At 42.6% G+C, this 24,701-nt stretch overlaps 1 protein-coding gene across 20 annotated transcripts in view; it reads left to right on the top strand.

Annotated features, from left to right (window-relative positions):
• The window catches only part of LOC142074915 (amyloid-beta A4 precursor protein-binding family A member 1-like), a 278,116-nt gene that overhangs the window by 106,262 nt on the left and 147,153 nt on the right, over positions 1–24,701 (top strand). For 13 of the 20 annotated variants that reach the window (XM_075135908.1, XM_075135907.1, XM_075135912.1 and 10 more), the window contains exon 1: positions 10,620–10,801. The exons of 1 other annotated variant lie outside the window; for it this stretch is intronic. The gene's annotated coding sequence lies outside the window, so the exon portion shown is untranslated. 6 more of the 20 variants (XM_075135892.1, XM_075135887.1, XM_075135890.1 and 3 more) reach the window with 5 other exon arrangements.

The raw sequence follows: 24,701 nt of genomic DNA, 5'->3' as shown, positions 1-24,701 counted from the left end.
TTTGGAAGCCACGAAAATAACCAAGAAAAATTGAATCCTTCTCGTTCCTTGAATCCGGATGCTAAATCCTTCAGTTGTTGAATTTTCTTCTCAACTAACTGCGAATTATCACTTAGGTTAAAACAACACATACTCTTAAATTCTTCACAACCGTGATTGTGTCTTAAAAGTAAATAATCAATTGCAGCCCTGTTCTCAAGAGTAGCTTCTCTTATTTGAGTCATTTCCATGCCAATAGCTGAAAGTGCCTGAGAGGTATAATTTATATCTTTAACTAAAGCACAGGTAATTCTTCTTACGGTGTGGTAATTCATAGCTACCCCAACTCTGGGCACTAGGATAGCTGCAGCTGACATTTCACTTGAGCTGTATAAGGTGACTTGCGAGTCACAGTCTTCTGATACTTGGTGTACACTCCTTTCAACTTGTTCACTATGTTCTAAGTCTTTCTTATTTATCAGCTACAGAGCCATCCTCCCGATTGAACACGGACCTCCTGTTATATTTGCCGGGATATAAGAATATGCCAATCGCCCACATAACAAAAACCATCCAAGGGGTAGTTTAGTATGAGCCCATGCATAACTCTGAGGTTGGGTAGAATTACACCTCAAAGGGGGTTGTAAACGTGTTAAATTTTCGCATCCAAAAGGGCAATTCACAAACTCAACAATGTCTGGCCGGAAGTGTTCCTCGTACCTTAACTCTTAACATCCCTCTCTCCTTGGATCTAGTTGTTTTTCCCAGACTATAAATACTATGATAGTTAACTTGATGTCAAAGTTCTGAAACATCGTGTAGTTCTTTATCAATTCTAGAGGAGTTGGTATTCCTACAAGGCAAGAACTGTACATTCCTCCTACTGAATTCTCTGCTGCAATACAAAAAGAAGACATGTTGGTTACTTCTCGGGCTAAGAGTTCCCAGATATTTCGATTTCTATCCCATTTTGGCAATAGAAATTGGGATTCAGCTTTACTGATCATCATAACTAATATCAACAGGCTCCACATTTTCTACTCCTAAACCCACAATTTCCCAATTAATTTGATTTCCCTTCGAACAATAAAAATTTTAAATATCACAAATAATTCAGCAGCATCTCCGGTGACTCATCAAGTACACCTTAAAGTTAATTTCGATGGTCCCTTAGGTATAGATGTCCACAGTCTAGGAGGTATTTTCTTTATTCTGGTGTAATGAATCCAAGAGTCTATTCCTTCTAATTTTACAGCAGTGTTTGTTGTCAATAACACTTGGAAGGGTCCCTTCCACTTTTCTCCAAGGGGGTCGTCCTTCCACGTTCGCAGGTAAACTTGGTGTCCTGGACTGAATGAATGTATCAGAAATTCAAGGGGTAAAGGTGTCCTTAAAAGAACATAGCTGTGTAAAGAACTCAACATTTTACTCAAAGACAAGAGATATTCAGTTAACACTTTTTCTCCTATTATGTGCATTTGTTCAAACCTTCCTGTTAGATTGACATTGTAAGGTTTACCATACAGAATTTCAAATGGACTTATTTTTTCTCTAGCTCTCGGGGTTATCCTAATTCTTAACAAGGCAAGTGGTAAAGCTTCAATCCATTTCAACTGGGCTTCCTGACATATTTTAGAAATTTGTCTCTTTAATGTTTGGTTCATTCTCTCTACCTCTCCACTAGACTGTGGTCTCCAAGGGGCATGTAAATCCCACTTGATTCCTAGTGTCTTACTCATATTCTTAATAACCTCCGCTACAAAATGTGGGCCTCTGTCAGAGGACATCTCTAAAGGGACTCCAAATCTTGGAATATTTTTTTTTAATAAGTGTTTTGTTACCTCTTCTGCCTTGTTGGTTCGACACGGGAAAGCTTCTGGCCATCCAGAGAAGGTATCATCTACCAATACCAATAAATATCGATATTGGTTGTACCTTGGTAACTCTGAAAAATCTATTTGCCAATACTCACCGGGAGTTATGCCTTTCCTTACCTCTCCAGGAGCGGGTCGGATTTGTATTTTCGGATTGTTCCTAAGACAATCTCCACATTTATTACTCACACTTTTAGCAATCAATAACATTTCAGTCCCTATTGCATATCATTTTACCGACTCAACCATTGCTTCTGCTCCCATATGTGTCTCAGCATGGGTTTTGACCATCAATTTCTTCATGATTTCGGGAGTTACTATACATTGTCCATGTGAAGTAATCCACCATCCTTGATCATTCTTTTTGCACTGTAATAGCTCAGCCAACTTATTTTCTTTTTCATTATAATTTGGGGATTCTATTTGAATTTCTTTTGATGGAATTAAAACATAGATTGTGGTATTTTGCGCCACACGCTTGGCAGCTTCATCTGCCTTTCAATTTCCTTGTATCACTTTTGAGTTTCCTCTTTGATGCGCCTTACAATGAATCACAGCAACTTCTTTGGGTTTTTGTACTGCTTCCAATAAATTTAAAATCTCTGTTCCATACTTCATAGGTGAGCCACTGGCAGACAAAAGTCCTTGCTCTTTCCATATCACACCATGAGCATGAACAACTCCAAAAGCATATTTAGAGTCTGTATAAATATTAACTCTTTTACCTTTAGCCAGATCTGAAGCTCTTGTCAAAGCTATTATCTCTGCCTTCTGGGCAGATGTGTTTGGAGGTAATGCTTTTACTTCTTGATCTTTGGTTAAAGTTACCACAGCGTAGCCAGACCTCCTTTCTCCTTTCACAACAAAGCTGCTTCCATCAGTAAATAATTCTTCATCCAGAGTCTGGAGAGGGACATCTTTCAGGTCTGGCCTGCTGGCATATACCTGTTTGATAACTTGTAAACAATCATGATTAGGACTATTCTCTTTTTCACTTGGCATTAAAGAAGCAGGATTTAAAATTGCACTTACTTTCAAAATGATGTCATCCTGTTCCACTAACAGAGCTTGATATTGCAACAAGTGACTAGGGGTAAGCCAATGATGTCCTTTTTGTTCCAGTACTGCAAGTACCGCGTGCGGTATGTGAACTGTTATTTTTTGTCCCAATGTCAATTTCCTAGCTTCTTGAATGATGCGAACTGTTGCTGCAACTGCCCACAAGCAGCTGGGCCATCCCGAGCTTACTTTATCTAACTGTTTAGAAAAGTAAGCCACTGGTCTTCTCCAGTCTCCCAAGCGTTGAGTCAGAACTCCCATAGCTACATGTCCCTTTTCATGAACAAATAGCTCAAAGGGTTTGGTCAAATTTGGGAGTCCTAAAGCTGGAGCTTTCATTAAAGTCTGCTTAATGTCATCAAAACTTTTTCGGCATTCTGGAGTCCATTCTAACAATTCTTCGGGGCCTTTGGTTGCCTCATACAACGGTTTTGCCATCAAACCATAATTCGGAATCCAAAGGCGACACCATCCGGCCATTCCCAGAAATCCCCTCAACTCTCTTTTAGATTGAGGGGGTGCCATCCTGCAAATGGTCTCTTTTCTATCATTTCCCAATCTTCGTTGCCCTTGGGAAATCTCAAACCCCAAATAAGTTACAGTTTGTTTTGCAATTTGTGCTTTCTTTTCTGACACCCTGTACCCAGCCATTCCCAAAAAGTTTAGGAGGCTAACAGTCCTTTCTTTGCAGATCTCAATAGTATCTGCTCCCAATAGGATGTCATCAACATACTGAAGGAGGGTGATTTGATCTGCCTTACCAGACCACTGTTCCAGTTCCTTGGTCAGGGCTGCTCCAAAGATGGTTGGGCTATTTTTAAACCCTCATGGCAGCACAGTCCAGCAGAGCTGAGTCCTCCTCCCAGTCAACGGATCTTCCCATTCAAAGGCAAAAATCTTTTGACTGTTTTCCTCCAGAGCTATACAAAAGAAAGCATCTTTCAAATCTAAAACTGAGAAATATGATTCATTGATAGTTGTTAGCAGCGTATATGGATTAGGGACTACTGGATGAATGTCCACCACTAATTGACTTATTGCTCTTAAATCTTGAACCAACCTATATCCTTGGTTATGTGGCTTTTTCACTGGAAGGATAGGAGTATTGTAATCAGATTGACATTCCCTCAAAAGTCCATATTTGAGAAAATTATTTATTATTGTTCCAAACCTTTTCTGGCTTTTATACTAATAGGATATTGTTTCTTTCTTACCGGTCGAACTCCTATTTTCAATTCAACTTTTACCGGTTCCACATTTTTCGCTCTTCCTGGTTTCTCTGTTGCCCAAACAAAAGGGTAAACTGCATCTTTAATTTCTTCTGGTATTTCTTCAGGTTCTTCTGTGTTTGTCTGTAATAAATAAACTTGGGCTTGCCAGGCATTAGCTTCAGGAAAATGAACTTGGATTTTTCCTTTTTTAAAACTAATTTGTGCTTCCAATTTATTCAATAAATCCCGTCCCAAGAGAGGCATGGTGCATTCCGGTATATATAAAAATTCATGCATCAATGTTTTTCCTCCAATTTTACATTTTAAAGGTTTCAAAAAAGGCCTTACTTCTTTCTTTCCTGTGACCCCAACAATAGATACATTAAATTTACTCATTGGTCTTTTACATGTATTTATAACAGAATATTTTGCTCCAGTGTCTACTAAAAAATCAACTACTTCATCTCCCAGCTTTACTGGAACCAGGGGCTCAGCTGGGAGAATATAATTTTCTGCCCCCGGTCCCCATCATTCAGAATCCCCTCCTATCATAAGTAGATCAACTTCAGGTGGGATTTGTTGTGGCTGGCTAACTTTCCTATTTTTTTTGGACACTCATTTTTCCAGTGTCCTTGTTTCTTACATACAGCACATTGATTGATCCCTACTGGAGCAGACTGTCTAAATATATTTCCACATTCTTTACCTTTGCCCCTTGTCGTGGTTTAACCTGGCAGGCAGCGAAATACCACGCAGCCGCTCACTCACTCCCCCCGCCCCCCCAGTGGGACGGGGAGAGAATCGGAAGGGTAAGAGTGAGAAAAACTCGTGGGTTGAGATAAAGACAGTTTAATAGAACAGAAAAGGGAAAATAATGATAATAAACAATGATAGAATATACAAAATGAGCGATGCACAATGCAATTGCTCACCACCCGCGCTGACCGATAACCAAGTAGCGATCGGTACTTCCTGGATCACGCCTACCATTCATATACTGAGCATGACGTCACATGGTATGGAATACCCCATTGGCCAGCTGGGCTGACTGTCCTGATTATTTCTGGAGGAAATTAAACAGCTGTCTACCTTGCCTGGTCTCTCGGAGGACCCTTCTGTTGTGGGGTTGCTGAGGGTTGAAGAACAGCAGGTACCAATCGCTACCACAACAGTGCACTGACGGCAATATCGCCCCAACCGAGACTCCCTGATCCCCATCCATAATCTGATTCATCGACTAGAGAGCCAAGAAGTGATCAGCAAGACTCGCTCACCCTTTAACAGTCCCATATGGCCAGTGCGAAAGTCCAATGGAGAGTGGAGGCTAACAGTAGACTACCGTGGCCTGAACGAAGTCACGCCGCCACTGAGTGCTGCCGTGCCGGACATGCTAGAACTCCAATACGAGCTGGAGTCAAAGGCAGCCAAGTGGTACGCCACCATTGATATCGCTAATGCGTTCTTCTCAATCCCTTTGGCGGCAGAGTGCAGGCCACAGTTTGCTTTCACTTGGAGGGGCGTCCAGTACACCTGGAACCGACTGCCCCAGGGGTGGAAACACAGCCCTACCATTTGCCATGGACTGATCCACACTGCACTGGAACAGGGTGAGGCTCCGGAACACCTGCAATACATTGATGACATCAACGTATGGGGCAACACAGCAGAGGAAGTTTTCAAGAAAGGGAAGAAAAAAGACCAAATCCTTCTGAAGGCTGGTTTTGCCATAAAACAAAGTAAGGTCAAGGGACCTGCACAGGAGATCCAGTTTTTAGGAATAAAATGGCAAGATGGATGTCGTCAGATCCCAATGGATGTGATCAACAAAATAACAGCCATGTCCCCACCAACTAGCAAAAGGGAAACACAAGCTTTCTTAGGCGTTGTGGGCTTTTGGAGAATGCATATTCCAGATTACAGCCTGATTGTAAGTGACCAGTAAGAACAACGATTTCAAGTGGGGCCCTGAGCAAAAACAAGCCTTTGAGCAAATTAAACAGGAGATAGTTCAGGCAGTAGCCCTTGGGCCAGTCCGGGCAGGACAAGATGTAAGGAATGTGCTCTACACCGCAGCCAGGGAGAATGGCCCTACCTGGAGCCTCTGGCAGAAAGCACCAGGGGAGACTCGAGGTCGACCCTTAGGGTTCTGGAGTCGGGGATACAGAGGATCCGAGGCCCGCTACACTCCAACTGAGAAGGAGATATTGGCAGCATATGAAGGGGTTCAAGCTGCTTCGGAAGTGGTTGGTACTGAAGCACCGCTCCTCCTGGCACCCCGACTGCCGGTGCTGGGCTGGATGTTCAAAGGGAGGGTCCCCTCTACACATCATGCAACCGATGCTACGTGGAGTAAGTGGGTCGACCTGATCACACAATGGGCCCGAATAGGAAACCCCAGTCGCCCAGGAATCTTGGAAGTGATCACGAACTGGCCCGAAGGCAAAGATCTTGGCATATCCCCAGAGGAGGAGGTGACACGTGCTGAAGAGGCCCCACTGTATAATAAACTACCAGAAAACGAGAAGCAATATGCCTTGTTCACTGATGGGTCCTGTCACCTTGTGGGAAAGCATCGGAGGTGGAAAGCTGCTGTATGGAGTCCTATACGCCAAGTTGCAGAAACTGCTGAAGGAGAAGGTGAATCGAGCCAGTTTGCAGAGGTGAAAGCCATCCAGCTGGCCTTGGACATTGCTGAATGAGAAAAATGGCCAGTACTTTATCTCTATACTGACTCATGGATGGTGGCAAATGCCCTGTGGGGGTGGTTGCAGCAATGGAAGCAGAACAACTGGCAGCGCAGAGGTAAACCCATCTGGGCTGCCACATTGTGGCAAGATATTGCTGCCCGGGTAGAGAACCTAGTTGTAAAAGTACATCACGTAGATGCTCACGTACCCAAGAGTCAGGCCACTGAAGAACATCAAAACAACCAGCAGGTGGACCAGGCTGCTAAGATTGAAGTGGCTCAGGTGGATCTGGACTGGCAACATAAGGGTGAACTATTTATAGCTCGGTGGGCCCATGACACTTCAGGCCATCAAGGAAGAGATGCAACATACAGATGGGCTCGTGATCGAGGGGTGGACTTGACCATGGACGCTATTGCACAGGTTATCCATGAATGTGAAACATGCGCTGCAATCAAGCAAGCCAAGCGAGTAAAGCCTCTTTGGTATGGAGGACGATGGTTGAAATATAAATATGGGGAGGCCTGGCAGATTGATTATATCACACTCCCACAAACCCGCCACGACAAGCGCTATGTGCTCACCATGGTGGAAGCAACCACCGGCTGGCTAGAAACATATCCCGTGCCCCATGCCACTGCCCAGAACACCATCCTGGGCCTTGAAAAGCAAGTCCTATGGCGACATGGCACCCCAGAAAGAATTGAGTCAGACAACGGGACTCACTTCCGAAACGCCCTCATAGACACCTGGGCCAAAGAGCATGGCATTGAGTGGGTCTATCACATCCCCTACCATGCACCAGCCTCCGGGAAAATCGAACGATACAACGGGCTGCTAAAGACAACACTGAGGGCAATGGGTGGTGGGACATTCAAGCATTGGGATACACATTTAGCAAAGGCCACCTGGTTAGTCAACACCAGGGGATCTTTTAATCGAGCTGGCCCTGCCCAATCAAGACCCTTACGTACTGTAGATGGAGATAAAGTCCCTGTCGTGCACATAAGATATATGCTGTGGAAGACAGTCTGGGTTGCTCCTGCCTCTGGCAAGGGAAAACCCATCCGTGGGATTGCTTTTGCTCAGGGACCTGGATGCACTTGGTGGGTAATGCAAAAGGATGGGGAAGTCCGGTGTGTACCTCAAGGGGATTGATTTTGGGTGAAAATAGCCAATGAACCGAATTGTATGATGTTAATTGCTGTATGATATTGTATATCATTATTTCTGTGGTTGCTATCAATGGTATAGCAGTAAAAATCACCCAGATTAATGAAGAAAGAACTAACTCCGATGAAACTAAGCAAAGTGCAACGATGATAGAACCAGATGAGCGCAGCAATACTGAAATGAGAACTGGCTTCAGGATGCAACAGTCCAACACCACACACCATCTGTCCTGCCCTGAAAGACTGTTATGACAGATGGAGCCCAAAGTCATGGACTAAATGAACTCAATGGACATTTTAGAGGGATGGCCCATGGACTAAGCGAATGATATCTCTGTGTGTGTATATATATATATAAAAAAAGACAAGAAAGGTGGTGGTGATTAATTGGAATGTAATGAAAAATGTGAGACCTAAGCATGACATAAATGGTATAGAATAAGGGGTGGGTACTGTCCTGGTTTCGGCTGGGATAGAGTTAAATTTCTTCCTAGTGCTTTGTTTTGGATTTAGTATGAGTAGAATGTTGATAACACACTGATGTTTTCAGTTGTTGCTAAGTACCCTGCTAGTCAAGGACATTCAGCTTCCATGCTCTGCCAAGTGCACAAGAGGATGGGAGGGAGCATAGCTGGGACAGCTGGCCCAGCTGGCCAATGGGGTATTCCATACCATGTGATGTCATGCTTAGTATATGAATGGTAGGCGTGATCCAGGAAGTACCGATCGCTACTTGGTTATCGGTCAGCGCGGGTGGTGAGCAATTGCTTTGTGCATCACTCATTTTGTATATTCTATCATTATCATTATTATTTTCCCTTTTCTGTTCTATTAAACTGTCTTTATCTCAACCCACGAGTTTTTCTCACTCTTACCCTTTCCGATTCTCTCCCCGTCCCACTGGGGGGGCGGGGGGAGTGAGTGAGCGGCTGCGTGGTATTTGGCTGCCTGCCAGGTTAAACCACGAGAGGCCTGTAAATGCAATGTAAGGACTAATGCTATCTTTATACACATAAAAGAAGTAAACAGATATGCCCTCACCCAGGAAGGCAGTGTTGGTAAAACTGTTACTGCAGGGAAGCTAAAGGAGTTATCAGCCTCCGCTTCCCATTGTTCTGTTACATCATTGGCTGTTAGGGTACTTGTATTCATTCTACAGCACCATTGCTTTTCTTGGCTCCTCCAAGGCAGGAAAGAAAACACAATGTTGGCTAGCAGCAACCAAGAGCAAGCCTGTGCTTTGTATATCTGTCCTTCCATCATACAGCTTTATGCTGAGAGGCTGCTCCTCTTCTGTTAGGCATGCCCCTCCCCACCTGACCTGTTGAGAGCTGTAGGCCCTAATGTAAAGAAGGAAGAGAGAAGGAAGAGTCTCAGTCCCATTGAGGATTGCTCTTGTACTAGTCAGCTGCATAGCTCTTATGACCACATTTCAAGAGATGTGGGAATGTTGGAAAAAGGACCACAAAAGCGATCTGAGGCTGAAAAATAATCCTGAAAAATTATTGTTTTAGGGGTTCCATTTATTCAGCTTGTAGAAGAGCAGATTGAGCTGTGATTCCTTGCATAGGGGCACTGGCATGTGGAAAGGATGATGTGAGGCTGTTTGACCTTGCTGACAAAGGCATAAGGAAGAGGATGGTCATTTAAAACCTTTAAGTAATACATTGCTTCCAGTGAATTTTGGCCATTAAATACTATTTTATCAAGGGAATTGCTTGTGCATGATAAACTTAATGTGAGGTTCACTCTTTAGTATACTTCGTAAGACGTTTCTGAGCCTTTAGGGGTATGTTTGGGGCAGGGAAAAGGGATCTGGGTGCTGGTCACTTCCAGCCTTCCAACTCCATTGAAGGAGAGATTTGCCTGCATTGTTTACGGTCACTTCTGCACTAAAGCAATTGAAATGGCAATAAAACTTCCTACTTCAAATGCTTCTCCAGGTGGGAGGGGATATTTTTTCCTCCATGGTATGCAGCTTGGTATCTTGTGTGGGTTTCTCCCTGCTTTCTCTGTGGCTTTAGGTGAGCTAGAGCTAGAAATGGGCTAGTTAATGAGTTGATCTGAGGTGCAGTTGTAAGGGCTTAAGGCAGCCCTGCTGAGCTGTACATGCAAATCAGGTTAATGTGCATATAACTATATAGTTAACCTCCTTACAATTCATTGCAAGATGCATTTACTTGATTTGCACAGACATCTGTAGCCAATAGACTGGAGCAATTACATGGTTATGCAGTTTTTTGCATTTGCTGTATTTTTAAGTTCAAACATGTTAACATGTATTGTGATTTGGATTAGTTTGTTAGGGGAGAGAAATAAAACAAACTTGTCAAAGTGCACGTAGGAAACTTTCTACTGTAGCATGTTTTCCTGCACGGGCTGATAGTGACTAAAGCAAGCTGCATACGTACCCTTTCCTGAGCAACAGGATCCAATTTGTTGCTCTTGCTGTTGGAGAATGACTAGGATCCTGCACCATCCTCTTCTATTGGGGGCAGGAATAGCTAGTTTCCTGCCTGCATCAGCTGCGCCTACCCGAAAAAAACAGCTCATCCTGCACCCCTTTTCTCGGTGTGTTAGAGGCTGGAGAGAGAAAGCTGGTCACGTGGAGGGAGGCGGGGTAAGAGAGGAGTAGGCAGGAGCAGGCTCTGCTGGTGATTGCCGGTAGGAGGAGAAAGAAGATGGTGGAGTTAGCGATAGCAGCAGTTGAAGGAAAGGCTTGTTTCCTAGGCTTCCTGTCGTTTTTTGTGCTGTCAATTTCACTGGTGTCATAATTGCTGTCCTGCGCGCTGAGGTAGCCCGCACGGAATCAAGTCAAGGTATAAGGCGGCTGCTCTTTTTAGGGCTGAACTAGATAGGGGGAGGATTGGACTAGGAATAAGACGTACGGGGGGGCGGGGGTGGGGAGGGGGAGGGGGAGGGGGAGGGGGAGAATCCCTGTCGGTTACAAATGTATTTGCATGTTGTACTGATGATAGTTGCTAAGCTTTCCTGAGGAAGGATAGGGCTCATTTGGAGTAACAGTAGGAGAGTCTGGATGGCTGTATGTAGGATCACGTGTGTTGTGCTGGGGGTATGTTATAATCTGTGATGTGTATAAACTGTGTAACGTTGTAGGAGTATACTCTTTGCTTCGCAGGATTTCTTTTCAGTTAAGGATGCTGCAACTGAAAAAAAAAAATGAGGCAATGGCAGCCATTAGCATCAGGAGTGCAGTGCTGGGGCAGGTACTTGGTGTGTGAATCATGCACCAATGAGAACATGGGAATGGACGACAGTAGGCTGTAAGACTCTGAGTGTGTATGAGAGAAATTTGCATCTGCTTTTTAAGCTGCAGTGAAAGATATAAAGATATATTAATGCCCTAGATCCAGCTGCAAATAGTGGCTTCAACAAATAACTATGTGCACTGGGTTATTTTAATAATATTGAGAGATGCATGGGATATTACTGTATAGAACTATTTATACTCTACCATATTTTTTTTTTTTATCCCTCCTCTGATTAAAAGGAGAAATGGAGGTCAAGAGGAAACTAATTGCTGAGCAAGCAGAACATGGTTGCAACAGGACAGGGAGTGAAGACGTGTCCTGACAGGGTCCTACTAGACTGCTGGCTTGTGGGAGGGGCTCAAGGGAGAGGAGACCTTCCCACCCCTATTTGTAAGCTTCCTTTCATCTTTGAGCCGGGAGAGGGAGCTAATCAGCTGTTAGTATCAAATACTAATTTTAGGAAAGGGAGACCTCTTGATTCTTCCTGGAGGAGCATCTGTATAGGTTCTGGTGCAATTAGGGTGTGGATTGCTTAAGTTATCTTCCTGGTTGGTGCAGCCATAAATATTTTATCTTTTTTTCTGGGAAGTTTAGTCTTAACAGAAGCTATTTACTGCAGCTTGTTTCACTATCATCACATGTAGAGCTGCATTTGGAAAGAGACTGAGGACTTGAGCCTGGGATGAAAGAATTTTTTTTTTCTTTCCCTTTTTGTGGCCTTATTGGGCTGTAGAATTATAGTTTATCTTAGCATGCCCTATGGATCTAACTGTCATAGCCACCAAGAAACTAAAGTAGAAAGGCTGGAAGGCATAGATTCTTCCCAAACTCTGCATATTATTAAGGGTGAGCTAATGTGGATGTGGGGCAGATCAGACATATAATGCATAGTAAAGATAAGAATTAATGCTACCTTATGTCAGGTGATAAGAATACATCTATATGGCAAGGATTTTGATTATTCTTTTTAAACATGGCTCACAGGCTCCCAACCAACTTACTCCCTAAAATATTCCAGTCACAATGGTTTAAATTCTACTGCATTGCATTCAAAATCTGAACTGACTGTCCTTATCTCTGCAGCCTGTACCTGTCATACTTCCAGAAATGGATGTATAATATATTTTTTTACAAATGCTGAAAATAGCAAAGAATGTTTATTTTCTAGGTATTACAATTGTGATATGCAACTAATTAAAAATGAGGTGCGTGTTTACCTTTTGAGTCAAAAAAGCCGCCCAAAAAAGCCCACCACTGTGAGTGCCCAGAAGTCTGCTTACCTATCATTTTTAATTGCAGTAATTTCTAATGGTGCATGTAGCTCTTCTGTCCAGCTAGTTCAAAACAGATTTTATATTTTCCCATTTGTTTCAGCTTTTTCTCCAATTCTTAATTTAAGATAGGATATTATAAGATTTTCAATAATTAACTATGTAAGAATTAAAGATTGTATGCCTGTGTAGTTCAAATCTTGTTCTTGTTAGTTCTATGGAACCACAGTCTAAATAGAAGAAGAAACAGTTGTTTCTTTTAAAAACTATTCCTTACTACTTGCGAGTGACTGCCACCACTTCTAAGGACAGTTACTGAGTGATTCTTCTCTGTCAGTGTATTTCTGTATATTTACACTGAAAAGTTAAGTCTCCAGTAAGTATTAATGCAAGACTGTGGAGAAAACTGTACAAAAGCAGCAAATCCAGCATTCTAATACATTTTGAGAAGGATTTTATGTATGTCTAATGGGTGAAATGCAAGATGGTTTGTTTGGAAGAAGAAAAGCAGCCTATGTTTATGGGGGGGGGGCGGCACAGAGAATGTAATTTGGTTGTGGTGGGGTTGGGGGAGGTTTGTGGTGGTTTCTTTTGTTTGTTTTTTATTTTTCTGGGTTTTGGGGGTTTTGTGGGGTTTTTTGTTGTTTTTTTTTTGTTTGTTTGTTGTTTTTTTTTTTTTTTTTTTTTTTTTGAGAGGTTTATGAGCTTCAAGGCCAAACTGTTTTACCAAGTAATGGCTGACTGAGGCTAGCTGTATAATATGAATCCTATAATTCATGGTCTAGGTTTATTGGACCTTTTTAGATGTAGTTCAGTGATACGCTTATCTTGTATTATTGTCATCACTTAAAATACCAGTATTGTTTTTCTGACTATTCTGTCTTCTAACAGATACAAGGCCAGCCTTTTATAAGGCTATTATAGATGGTGTTCATAGATTGGCCTTTCAGTTAAAAAAAATGAAAGAATGCCAGGGAAAGTAGATTTAGTACAGCTAGTTATCAAGAAAAGATAGCTGTGGTATGTTGGAGGGGAGAGATGTCCTGTTTAGAATTACTCTTTCAGTTTTATATTTACTTTAATACAGTATCCATAGGTCCTTTTGTTATAGAATAGAATATTTCAGTTGGAAGGTACCTACAATGATCTAGTCCAACTGCCTGACCACTCCAGGGCTGACCAAAAGTTACAGCATGTTATTAAGGGCATTGTCCAAATGCCTCTTAAACACTGAGAGGCATGGGGCATCAACCACCTCTCTAGGAAGCCTGTTCCAGTGTTTGACTATTCTCTCGGTAAAGAAATGTTTCCTAATGTCAAGTCTGAACCTCCCCTGGCACAGCTTTGAACCGTTCCCATGCATCCTGTCACTGGATCCCAGGGAGAAGAGATCAGCACCTGCCTCTCCACTTCCCCTCCTCAGGAAGCTGTAGAGAGCAATGAGGTCGCCCCTCAGCCTCCTTTTCTCCAAACTAGACAAACCCAGAGTCCTCAGATGCTCCTCATAGGACATGCCTTCCAGCCCTTTCACCAGCTTTGTTGCCCTCCTCTGGATGCATTCAAGGACCTTCACATCCTTCTTAAATTGTGGGGCCCAAAACTGCACACAGTACTCAAGGTGAGGCCACACCAACGCTGAATACAGAGGGATAATCACCTCTTTTGACCAGCTGGTTATGCTGTGTTTGATGCACCCCAGGATGCGGTTTGCCCTCTTGGCTGCCAGGGCACACTGCTGACTCATATTGAGCCTGCTGTGTCGCGAATGAGTGGTTTAGAGGCCACCCAAAGAATCACCATCAAAGGTATTAGCAGAAAGTGATTTTAATAGAGATTTATAAAGGTGCGACCTCACAGAATTCGATGGCAAGGTTCACTCTATTACTTATTACACGGATGAAACATATAAAGAAAAATCATGTTGTGTCTAAGGGTTTATATCTCAGGGACTATATGTGTTTAGCAGCAGTCTAGGGTTCATTCACAGTTTTAGCAGCACTTAATCATTAACTAATTTAATATCTACAAAGTAAGTGTTAGTAGAGTCTACTACAATCACAACTTAATTACAGATTATGCTTACTATTAGTCCACACATACACACAGACAGAAATATATATATATAAAAATGCACAAAAGGTACCTGTAAAAATTCCCTTCGAGTTCAGTGAAGAAATATTCACGTAAAATGTCTCGGCATTTCTCAATGGGCGAGGGTTGAGCCTCGAGGAGTGAAGAGTTTCAGCCCAGGTCCCATCGGACAACGGGCCTCCGCATATCACAGACTCAAGAGGTTGCAAGCTCTGAGAGGCATCCCACTCAGAGGGAGATGCTGGGTGCAGCCCGCTGCGGTCCAGGAGAGCTCAAAGGGCCTCACTTAAGACCACTGTTTATAGGTTCGCAAGATGATTGGCTTTAGTCATCCGTAAATTTCCATCCTGGCCACAGTCCCAGGTGGTAATTACTAAAAAAATTCTCAAGGTTTCAGTGTTGTTCCACTTGAGCTATGACTCAGATAAGATGACACCTGGGCCAGGCAGTAGGGGTACGTTCCCAGCCTCAGCTATGCAGAGCTTCTGATATGGTCAAGGAGCGCTCAACCACCAGACTCATTACACCAAGGCCAAGGTTTCATGGGAATTTCTGAGATCAACAAGCGGCCCGGGAGAAGGGGGGGGGAAATGCACCACCACGTGCTGTCAACCAGCACCCCCAGATCCCTTTCTGCAGGGCTGCTCTCCAGCCACTCCACTCCCAATCTATACTTGTGTCCAGTGTTACTGTGTCCCAAATCCGGCATTTGTTCTTGTTAAATTTCATGCCATTGATGATTGCCCAATGTTCCAATCTATCCAGATCCCTCTGCAAGGCCTCTTGTCCCTCAAGAGAGTCAACAGCATCTCCCAGTTTGGTATCATCAGCAAAGTTGATGTTATCTCCAAATGTGTAGTTAGAAGTTTGTAATTCCTTATATCTTTGGCAAGAATGGGAGCACTCTGCATTTTCTTGTTTTGTAGCTGTCCCAATGTATATTTAGATAATAGGAAGTAATGCTTTGGAGGAGATTCTGTGATGCTGAATGTAATGGAGTAGTGATGCCAGAGGTGAAAATTCTGGTGTAGTCAATTGTGCCCTTCCTCACTCTTCCAGGATGGATAAAGTGGGTATGGATTTTCTGAGGTAAATATGAAAGTCTTGCTTGCTGTGTGTGGATATTAAAAATCCATAATGCTTTTAAGAGAAATCTTGCTGCTGATTTCTAGGCTAAGCTTTGTGAGAATCTAACCAAGGAACAGCTATTAAAAACATGATTTATCTGAATGGATTTTAATGGAACAAGGGCTTAACTTTTTCTTTGTTAGTTTAAGCTGTAGGCTTACAATATTTATTATTCTTAAATTAAGAAAAATCAAGCTATAAAAGCCTGTAACATGAGAATTATGTTTGCCTATGAAGTGTTCTTAACCTTCTGTTATTACAAGTAGCACTTATTAGCACTAGAGCGGAGATGAAAGGCATGAGTGCAGGGGGGAATATTATCTCCTTTTTTTTTTTTTTTTAAATTTTTTTATTTCCTGTACTTAACATGTAGCCATTTGTAGTGCTTTAGTTGGTTTTAGGTTGTGGGGTGGGGTTTTTTTTGTTGTTTTTGTTTTTTTTTTTTTAAATGGCAAATACTTTATTTGACATATTTGCTGATGGCAAAATAAGGGTGATAGATAGTGAAACCAAAACTATCAGATAGCAGAGGTAATATGTATTCATTGCCATGTTGCTGCATAAATGTGAGGGCAGGATTAGAATCTAAAACAAATTCTCACCTTTTAAAAAAATGTTTCTAGATTAAGTTTTTGGAGTTCTTCAGGCTGACAAAATCAAAACAGAGGCTAAAACTTCTCTCTCATCTTTGTGCCTAGGTATTACAGGCCATTTTTTCCTTTGTACGTGAATAGCTCTATTGACTGTAATTATTTTTGATTCTCATTAGACTGCACATGAGAATTGCAACCCCCCCCCAAGGTGTCCCTGATAGTTTAACGTATGTTGCCAGTAGGCAGTGCAGCATAATTGAGGCATAACTTCCTACAAGATTATATCAGCATAGATATGTCAAACTCGTGATGTTGTAGTACCACACTTTAAATGTGATTTTCTTATTGCAGTAGAAGCTGAAAATTTCTACTTGATATGAGCTCTAGCAAGTTATTCTCTGATCATTTATCTCTAATGTAGGGGGGCTGCTACTACTACCACCATTAATAAAGTAGAATCCTGCCCTTGCTGCTTAAGGAGCTGGGTTACCTTAAACTAGTTCATTTTACTATCATTATAGGGTCATGTCCTACAAGGTATGTTCTAGTGCTTTCTCATTGGAGGAATTTTCCATGGTCTAAGTCTGTATAAGCAAGCACTGCTGATAGTCAGTGGGGTTACTAGCTTCCTTTCTGAAGTATACAAAAGCAATGCGATAGAAGTATTTAAAACAATGAATAGTCTAGATGAGATAGACTAGTGTGCTGGTTTTGGCTGGGGTAGAGTTAATTTTCTTCATAGTAGCTAGTATGGGGCTATGTTTTGGACTTGTGCTGAAAACAGTGTTGATAATACAGGGGTGTTTCCGTCATTTGCATCACGTGTCTTTCTTGGGTTTTATTTCTCTCTCTTTTGTTATCTTTCTTTTCATTACATATTATTATTTTTATTATTATTATTATCATCATATTTTATTTCAATTATTAAACTGTTCTTATCTCATCCCATAAGTGTTCTCATTTTTACTCTTCTGATTCTCTCCCCCATCCCACTGGAGGGGGGAGTGAGCGAGTGGCTGTGTGGTGTTTAGCTGCCTGCCGGGTTAAACCACAACAACCAGGAACTTCCCCTTCTGCTATCTTGTAGTGAAAAGAGATGACATTCTGTGAAATTAAGACAATTTAAAAAGCAAATATTTTGGAGCTGTGACTTTCATGGCTCTGGCTGCTCTCTCCCCATGCTGTCATTTGTTTTTGAATCATCTGTCTATTCTTCAAAAGCTTGCTCATAAGTCAGTGATTAAGTAACACTTGGATTCAGCTTTGCTTTTTTTTTTTTTTTTTAAATGAGCACTTACATAAGACCTGTTCTCTGTAGATAGAAAACCATCTTATCCCACATAGTAGAGAGAGAGTTAGAGTGGGAGACTTCCAAACAAAATCTGTGGGGAAAGGTCATGGCAGATGAGTAGTGTACCCCTGAGGTTTTGGGTGAATCCTTTTAAGTGATAATTTGTCTTCTCAACTGGTTATACTATTATAAACCTCTGCGACACCCTCTCTGAGCACTGAGAGTATCCCTTCTGAATTTGATATTCAAACTTTCAGCTGTAAAAGATGAGTGCAGATGAGAGAAATATCAGGATAGCAGAGCTGTGGAGTCTATTAAAAACCCAGTCATCTTCTATCAAGATCATTTGAGCAGGTTTCTGAAATTATCTTACTTTTATTGTATTTTTCTTGTAGTGCTTGAGATGTACGCCTTGGGAGGAACTGCTTTTCTGTGTGTGTGGTTGAGGTAACAGATTGATATACGGGAGATCTAGATTTGATTTCCTGCATTAATCTGGCTAAGTCATTGAATTTTTCTAATTATTTTATCTTTTGCAGGTAGCAAAATAAGGTGGTTTCTATTCTTTCCACTTTTGCCTTTCTAGAATCAGTAAGTGCTTCATCAAAATCTTATTTGAGAAGAATTGCCTTTTGCTCAAAATTTGTTTTTACTTGTGGGGATTGAGGAGGGATAGGGTAAAAGAAAGTAATATTGAAGGGGAGAGAAGAAACCCAAATGTAATGGATGATTTTTAATATAGAATACATTAAAACAATTCTGGAAGCAAATCTAACTGTTTTATTAATGAAGAGCTAGTATCTGTAATTATTGAACTGATTTCTGGTTGTGGTTTCTGGAGGTTTTTTTGGGTTTGTTTTTTACCAAGGTATCTCAGCCTCTTGATCTTCCTCTTGCTTATAGACTAGAAAAGGAAAATACACAGTTTGGAAAGTGATAAAAAGTTTATAAAGCAGTACTGAAATGAAGAATATATCTTTTGTGAACTTGCAGAAGACCACTGTCAGAAGTGGTTTAATACTTCTGCAAAATTTAGTTCATGGAAAAGTAAGTAAAATTGACTGAAATGAGCTGTAGAAGAGGCTTTTAAAAAAACAACCAACCCTCCTCCCCCACTTCTTGCAAGAGGAGAATTTTTAAAAGATTGTGATGTGTTGGCTGCCACCTATCAGTATTTTCTGTACCTTTTTTCACCAATGTAATACATCAGGTACCTCTTTGGGATTACTTTAGTTGTTGCAGATGACAGAGAATGTTGTTATCGCATCTTCTGTTTGCACTAGTTATGAGGATAACTGACTAATGCTGGCATAGTTGCATTGTTTGCTCATCAGACATTTCGAAGAGGAGGTTCAGTTCTGTGTCAAAACTGTCATTGGATGAATTGCCCACCTGATTATTTTGCTCAACAGTTGTTGATGCTTTGAACCAAGTAGTAACGGGGAAATGACTTTCTGAAAAATATATATTAAAGTTGCAACTATAACCTCTGTTCTGTTAATTAAAATAAGGCTCATACAGTTAACTTTGGAAAAAATAATTGGTTCACTATACCAAGAAGTTGCTACTAATTTTTATACATGGTAACTAGTTTCTTATTTAAGGCGGAAGAATTAGAAAATGTCAGAACCACTGTTCAATTTCAGGAATTTCTTCATATACTTTTTCCCCCCTTAACCTAAAAACCTTGTAGACTGCTGGGGGGGGGGGAGGAGGTACAGTTTGCAGCAGTTATGCCAAGGGGAAAAAAAAAAAAATCATATTGCCAAGAAACCTTCCAGATACTAAATCTCCAAGAAACAAAAAGGATTTACTAACAAGTTCTATGGTTTATTTATTTTTTAATTTTGTGCACTAGTTACTAGTTCATGTAGCAAATGCTTCGAAAGTTTCATTGCTCCTTGGAACAGAAAAATTAGCCAGGGTTTTTTTGGGGGTTTTTTTGGGTGTTGTTTTTTTTTTTTTTGGAAGCTATTATGGAAAAATCCTGAACACTTAAATGTTGAGGAGATTGTAGATGTAAATAAATCAGAGGTGATTTCTATAGTCATTTATCAGACAGGGATCTTTATACATAATTTTTCTGCTAGTTTTTCCCTGCAGCATTTGCCTATGTAAGTAAAAATGTTGTCTAGGTTACTTGAATTCCTCTTCATAGAGGGCTTGATATAAGGTATATAGAGGAGTGTCAAATTTAATGCTTGAACTGGTTAACTTGCTAATCCATTAATTTTTTCTTGTTTGAATTCTCTAGCAATGCCTTCTGAGCCTTTTTAAACTCCTAAAAAGGAGCAATTTAGTATGTAAAGCAAATTTATATGTTATAGAAAGAAAAATAGAATAGAAAATAAAATTAATTACTAACTCTCACAATTGGCAATGCTATACTTTGTCAGCTATAACTCAAAATGCTTGAACTGTATAGTGCCTTGAACATGGTATAACAAGTCCATGTAGCAGCCTCACAGTTGAGCACAGAAGCATTGGATTGTTCTAGTATTGTTTCTAGTTTGATATATGGTATGTCATGGGAATTTAGAGGCGAGGTAGTCGCAGAAGCACAGCACTCACTAAATAACTTAAGTTTTATGTCACTGAGTGGGATGGGTATGGTACATGAGTTACTATCACCTTTTAGTCTCCTGCTCCAAACGTTCTAAGGATGTGAAGTTATTAAGAGTTTATCTGTGCTGCTTTGTTTCTTTCCTGCACATACCTCAACCATTAGAGCAGGGCAGGTGTAATCCAGAGCTTTTGGATAAGCCTCCTTATGGTGGGTTGACATTGGCTGGCTACCAGATGCCCACCCAGCTGCTCTCTCACTCCCTCTCCTCAACAGAATGGGGGGAGAAAATACAATGGAAAAGCTCATGGGTTGAGATAAAGACAGAGAGATCACTTAATAATTACTGTCGTGAGCAAAACAGACTAGACCTGGGGAAAATTAATTTAATTTATTGCCAGTTAAAAACAGAGTAGCATGGTGAGAAACAAAGACAAACACCCCCCCACCCCCAGCAGCACAGGGGGAATGGAGGTTGCAGTCTGTTCATAACACACTGTCTCTGCAGCTCCTTCCTCCTCACTCTTTTTCCCCTGCTCCAGTGTGGGCACTCTCCATGGGCTGCGGTACTCCAGGAATTGCTCTAGCATGGGTCCTTCCCACAGACTGTAGTTCCTGCCAGAAAACCTGCTCCTGCATGGGCTCTCCAAGGGCTGCAGCTTCCTTCAGGGCACATCTACCTGCTGCAGTGTGGGGGCCCTCCATGGGCTGCAGGGGGACAACCTGCTTCACCATGGTCTTCTCCATGGGCTGCAGGGGAATCACTGCTCTGGCACCTGGAGCATCTCCTTCCCCTCCTTCTTCACTGACCTTGCCTTGGTGTCTGCAGAGTTGTTTCTCTTTTCTTCCCCCCCCCCCCCCCCCCCCCCCCAACTGCTCTGTAGTGTTGGTTTTGGTTTTTTGTTTTTTTTTTTTTTTTTTTTTTTACCCTTTCTTAAATATGTTATCACAGAGGTGCCACCAGCTTTGCTGATTGGCTCAGCTTTGGCCAATGGTGGGTCCATTACAGAGCCAGCTGGAACCAGCTCTATCTACTACAGGGGCAGCCCCTGGTCTTGTCCCACAGAGGCCACCCCTGCGGCCCCCACTACCAAAACCTTGCTGTGTAAATCCAATATGCTCCTCCATAACAATTGTCTGTGCTTGTGGTTTTTTGTTTGGGTTTTTTTTGTTAGTTTTTTTTCTCCCTCACAGCACATACCAGAATCGTCTAATGACTTGGAGCTGGGCTGATACAGTCAAGGTCTCACTTTAACTAGGTAATACTTCTGGGCAGGCTTCACTCTGACATTCCATCCCCCAGCTTATGCTGACTATCAATATTTATATCAATATCTTTAAGTGTTTAGTAGCAAACAATGACTACGCAACAATATCCTGACACTTCTGCGAGTGCAGTAGTTGATCGTGGAGATGCCCATCTTCCGGCTGGACTGAAGCAATCAATTGTTCACTAGTTAGGCTGTGCTGTGGCAACCTCTGCCTCACAGGTTTTCTATAGGATGTGGGTCATCCCACCTGATAAGTTGCTGCAGTTAGCAGGTGGTATACTGTGTGTAACCACATAAGCAGAACTAGACAATACATAATTCAATTAGTATGAACAACACTACAATTGGATGTAACATTAGATGTAGCACTCCTGTGGTTGTGGGGGAACATTCAAAGAAAGCATCTCTGCAAACTGTCTAAGGTACTTGGCAGTTGTAAACTTAAACAAATCATCTGTTCTCCATTAGGTTAAACGGCAAGGTTAATTGTGCCTTGATGGTTCAGCCCCTGTTTCAATTGGTGGGTTGTTTCCCATGTGATCTGCTGCTCATGTTCTAGGTGGTGCTGTCCTGAAGCTGTAATATGGGCTTTGTCCCATGTAATGGGGTCTCAACTGATAAGTTTGCTGCAATTCTTGCCTTTCTGTTCCATGCACAATCTTATTACAAAAGTTCTGCCCATTCTTGCAGTTTGGTTAAGGAACATATGTAGGACTTGTTCCTGTAACGCAATAGTTTTTTATAGGTGTTGTCATGGTTTAACCCCGGTAGGCAGCTAAGCCCCACACATCTGCTGAGTCACTTCTACCACCCAGTGGGATGGGGGAGAGAATCGAAAGGGTAAAAGTGAGAAAATTCATGGGTTGAGATAAAAACAGTTTAATAAATAAAAAAAAAAGAGAGAGAGAAATAAAAAACAACAAAGGGGGGAAAAAAAAAATCTAACACAGAGAAACACAACTGATGCAAAAAAAACCCAAAAAATCGCTCACCACCAACTGACCAACGCCCAGCCAGTCCCTAAAAACACCTGATTAACACGTGGCTCAGAGGCTGGTACCATCGGTGGAATCTTGGCTTTTTTGATCATGGGGAGGTTTACATGGCACCGGGACTGCTGATGACAGACGGAGTTCAGCTGTCTCACAGGGGGAAAAGGATTCTCGCGCATGAGTTGGGGGGCTCATTGAGAGGGCTTTAAACTAGGTTCGAAGGGGGAAGGGGATAAAACCAGGCTCACTAGAGAAGAGCCTAGGGGTGGCACACCAATGTCGGGGGTGAAATCAATAGCCCAGCTCAAGTGTATCTACACCAATGCACGCAGCATGGGCGGCAAACAGGAGGAGCTGGAAGCCATTGTGCAGCAGGATAGCTATGACTTAGTCGCCATCACAGAAACATGGTGGGCTGACTCCCATGACTGGAGTGCTGCAATGGATGGCTATAAGCTCTTCAGAAGGGACAGGCGAGGAAGGAGAGGCGGTGGAGTGGCTCTGTATGTTAGGGAGTGCTTCGATTGTCTAGAGCTCAACGATTGTGATGATAAGGATGAGTGCTTATGAGTAAGGATGAGGGGGAAGGCCAACAAGGCAGATGGTCTACCTGGACTTCAGTAAAGCCTTTGACACTGTCTCCCACGGCATTCTCCTAGAGAAGCTGGCGGCTCACGACTTAGACAGGTACACTCTTCGCTGGGTAAAAAACTGGCTGGACGGCCAAGACCAGAGAGTTGTGGTGAACGGAGTTAAATCCAGTTGGCGACTGGTCACGAGCGGTGTTCCCCAAGGCTCAGTACTGAGGCCGGTCCTGTTCAATATCTTTATCAACGATCTGGACGAGGGGATCGAGTGCACCCTCAGTAAGTTTGCAGGCGACACCAAGTTGGGTGGGAGTGTTGATCTGCTCGAGGGTAGGAAGGCTCTGCAGAGGGATCTGGACAGGCTGGATCGATGGGCCGAGGCCAAGTGTATGAGGTTCAACAAGGCCAAGTGCCGGGTCCTGCACTTTGGCCACAACAACCCCATGCAACGCTACAGGCTTGGGGAAGAGTGGCTGGAAAGCTGCCCAGAGGAAAAGGACCTGGGGGTGCTGGTTGACAGCCGGCTGAACATGAGCCGGCAGTGTGCCCAGGTGGCCAGGAAGGCCAATGGCATCCTGGCCTGTATCAGAAATAGTGTGGCCAGCAGGAGTAGGGAGGTGATTGTGCCCCTGTACTTGGCACTGATGAGGCCGCACCTCGAATCCTGTGTTCCGTTTTGGGCCCCTCACTACAAGAAGGACATGGAGGTGCTGGAGTGTGTCCAGAGAAGGGCAACGAAGCTGGTGAAGGGTCTGGAGCACAAGTCTTAAGAGGAGTGGCTGAGGGAACTGGGACTGTTTAGTCTGGAGAAGAGGAGGCTGAGGGGAGACCTTATCGTGCTCTACAACTACCTGGGAGGACGTTGTAGTGAGGTGGGTGTTGGTCTCTTCTGCCAAGTAACAAGTGATAGGACGAGAGGAAACAGCCTCAAGTTGTGCCAAGGGAGGTTTAGATTGGACATTAGGAGAAATTTCTTTACTGAAAGAGTGGTCAAGCCTTGGAACAGGCTGCCCAGAGAAGTGGTTGAGTCACCATCCCTGAAAGTATTTCAAAGACGTGTAGATGAGGCGCTTAGGGACATGGTTTAGTGGGCATGGTGGTGTTGGGTTGACGGTTGGACTCGATGATGTTAGAGGTCTTTTCCAACCTTAATGATTCTATGATTCTAATCAACAGCAGCCCTGGCCAAACTCCACTCCCCCAGTTTTTATTGCTGAGCACAATCTCACATGGTATGGAATATCCCTTTGGTCAGTTGGGGTCAGCTGTCCCAGCTGTGTCCCCTCCCAACTTCTTGTGTGCCCCCAGCCTACTCGCTGGCAGGGCAGTGTGAGAAGCAGAAAAGGCCTTGACTCTGTGTAAGCACTGCTCAGCAATAACTAAAACATCCCTGCGTTATCAGCAGTTTTCATCACCAATGCAAAACATAGCCCATACAAGCTACTATGGAGAAAATTAACTCTACCCCAGCCAAAACCAGTACATTCTCCACCCCTTATTACATACCATTTATGTCACTCTCAGGTCTCGCACTATCCAATACATCCTCATTAACCACCAGCCCCCTTCCCATCCTTTGATATATATACATAGATATTATTCCCTTAGTCTATGGGCCATCCCTGTGAAATGTCTGTAAAATGTCCATTGAGTTCATTTA

The sequence above is a fragment of the Calonectris borealis genome, chromosome W (genome assembly GCF_964195595.1).
Source record: "Calonectris borealis chromosome W, bCalBor7.hap1.2, whole genome shotgun sequence".
NCBI lineage: Eukaryota > Metazoa > Chordata > Aves > Procellariiformes > Procellariidae > Calonectris > Calonectris borealis.
This window is presented reverse-complemented; position numbering and strand designations above follow the sequence as displayed.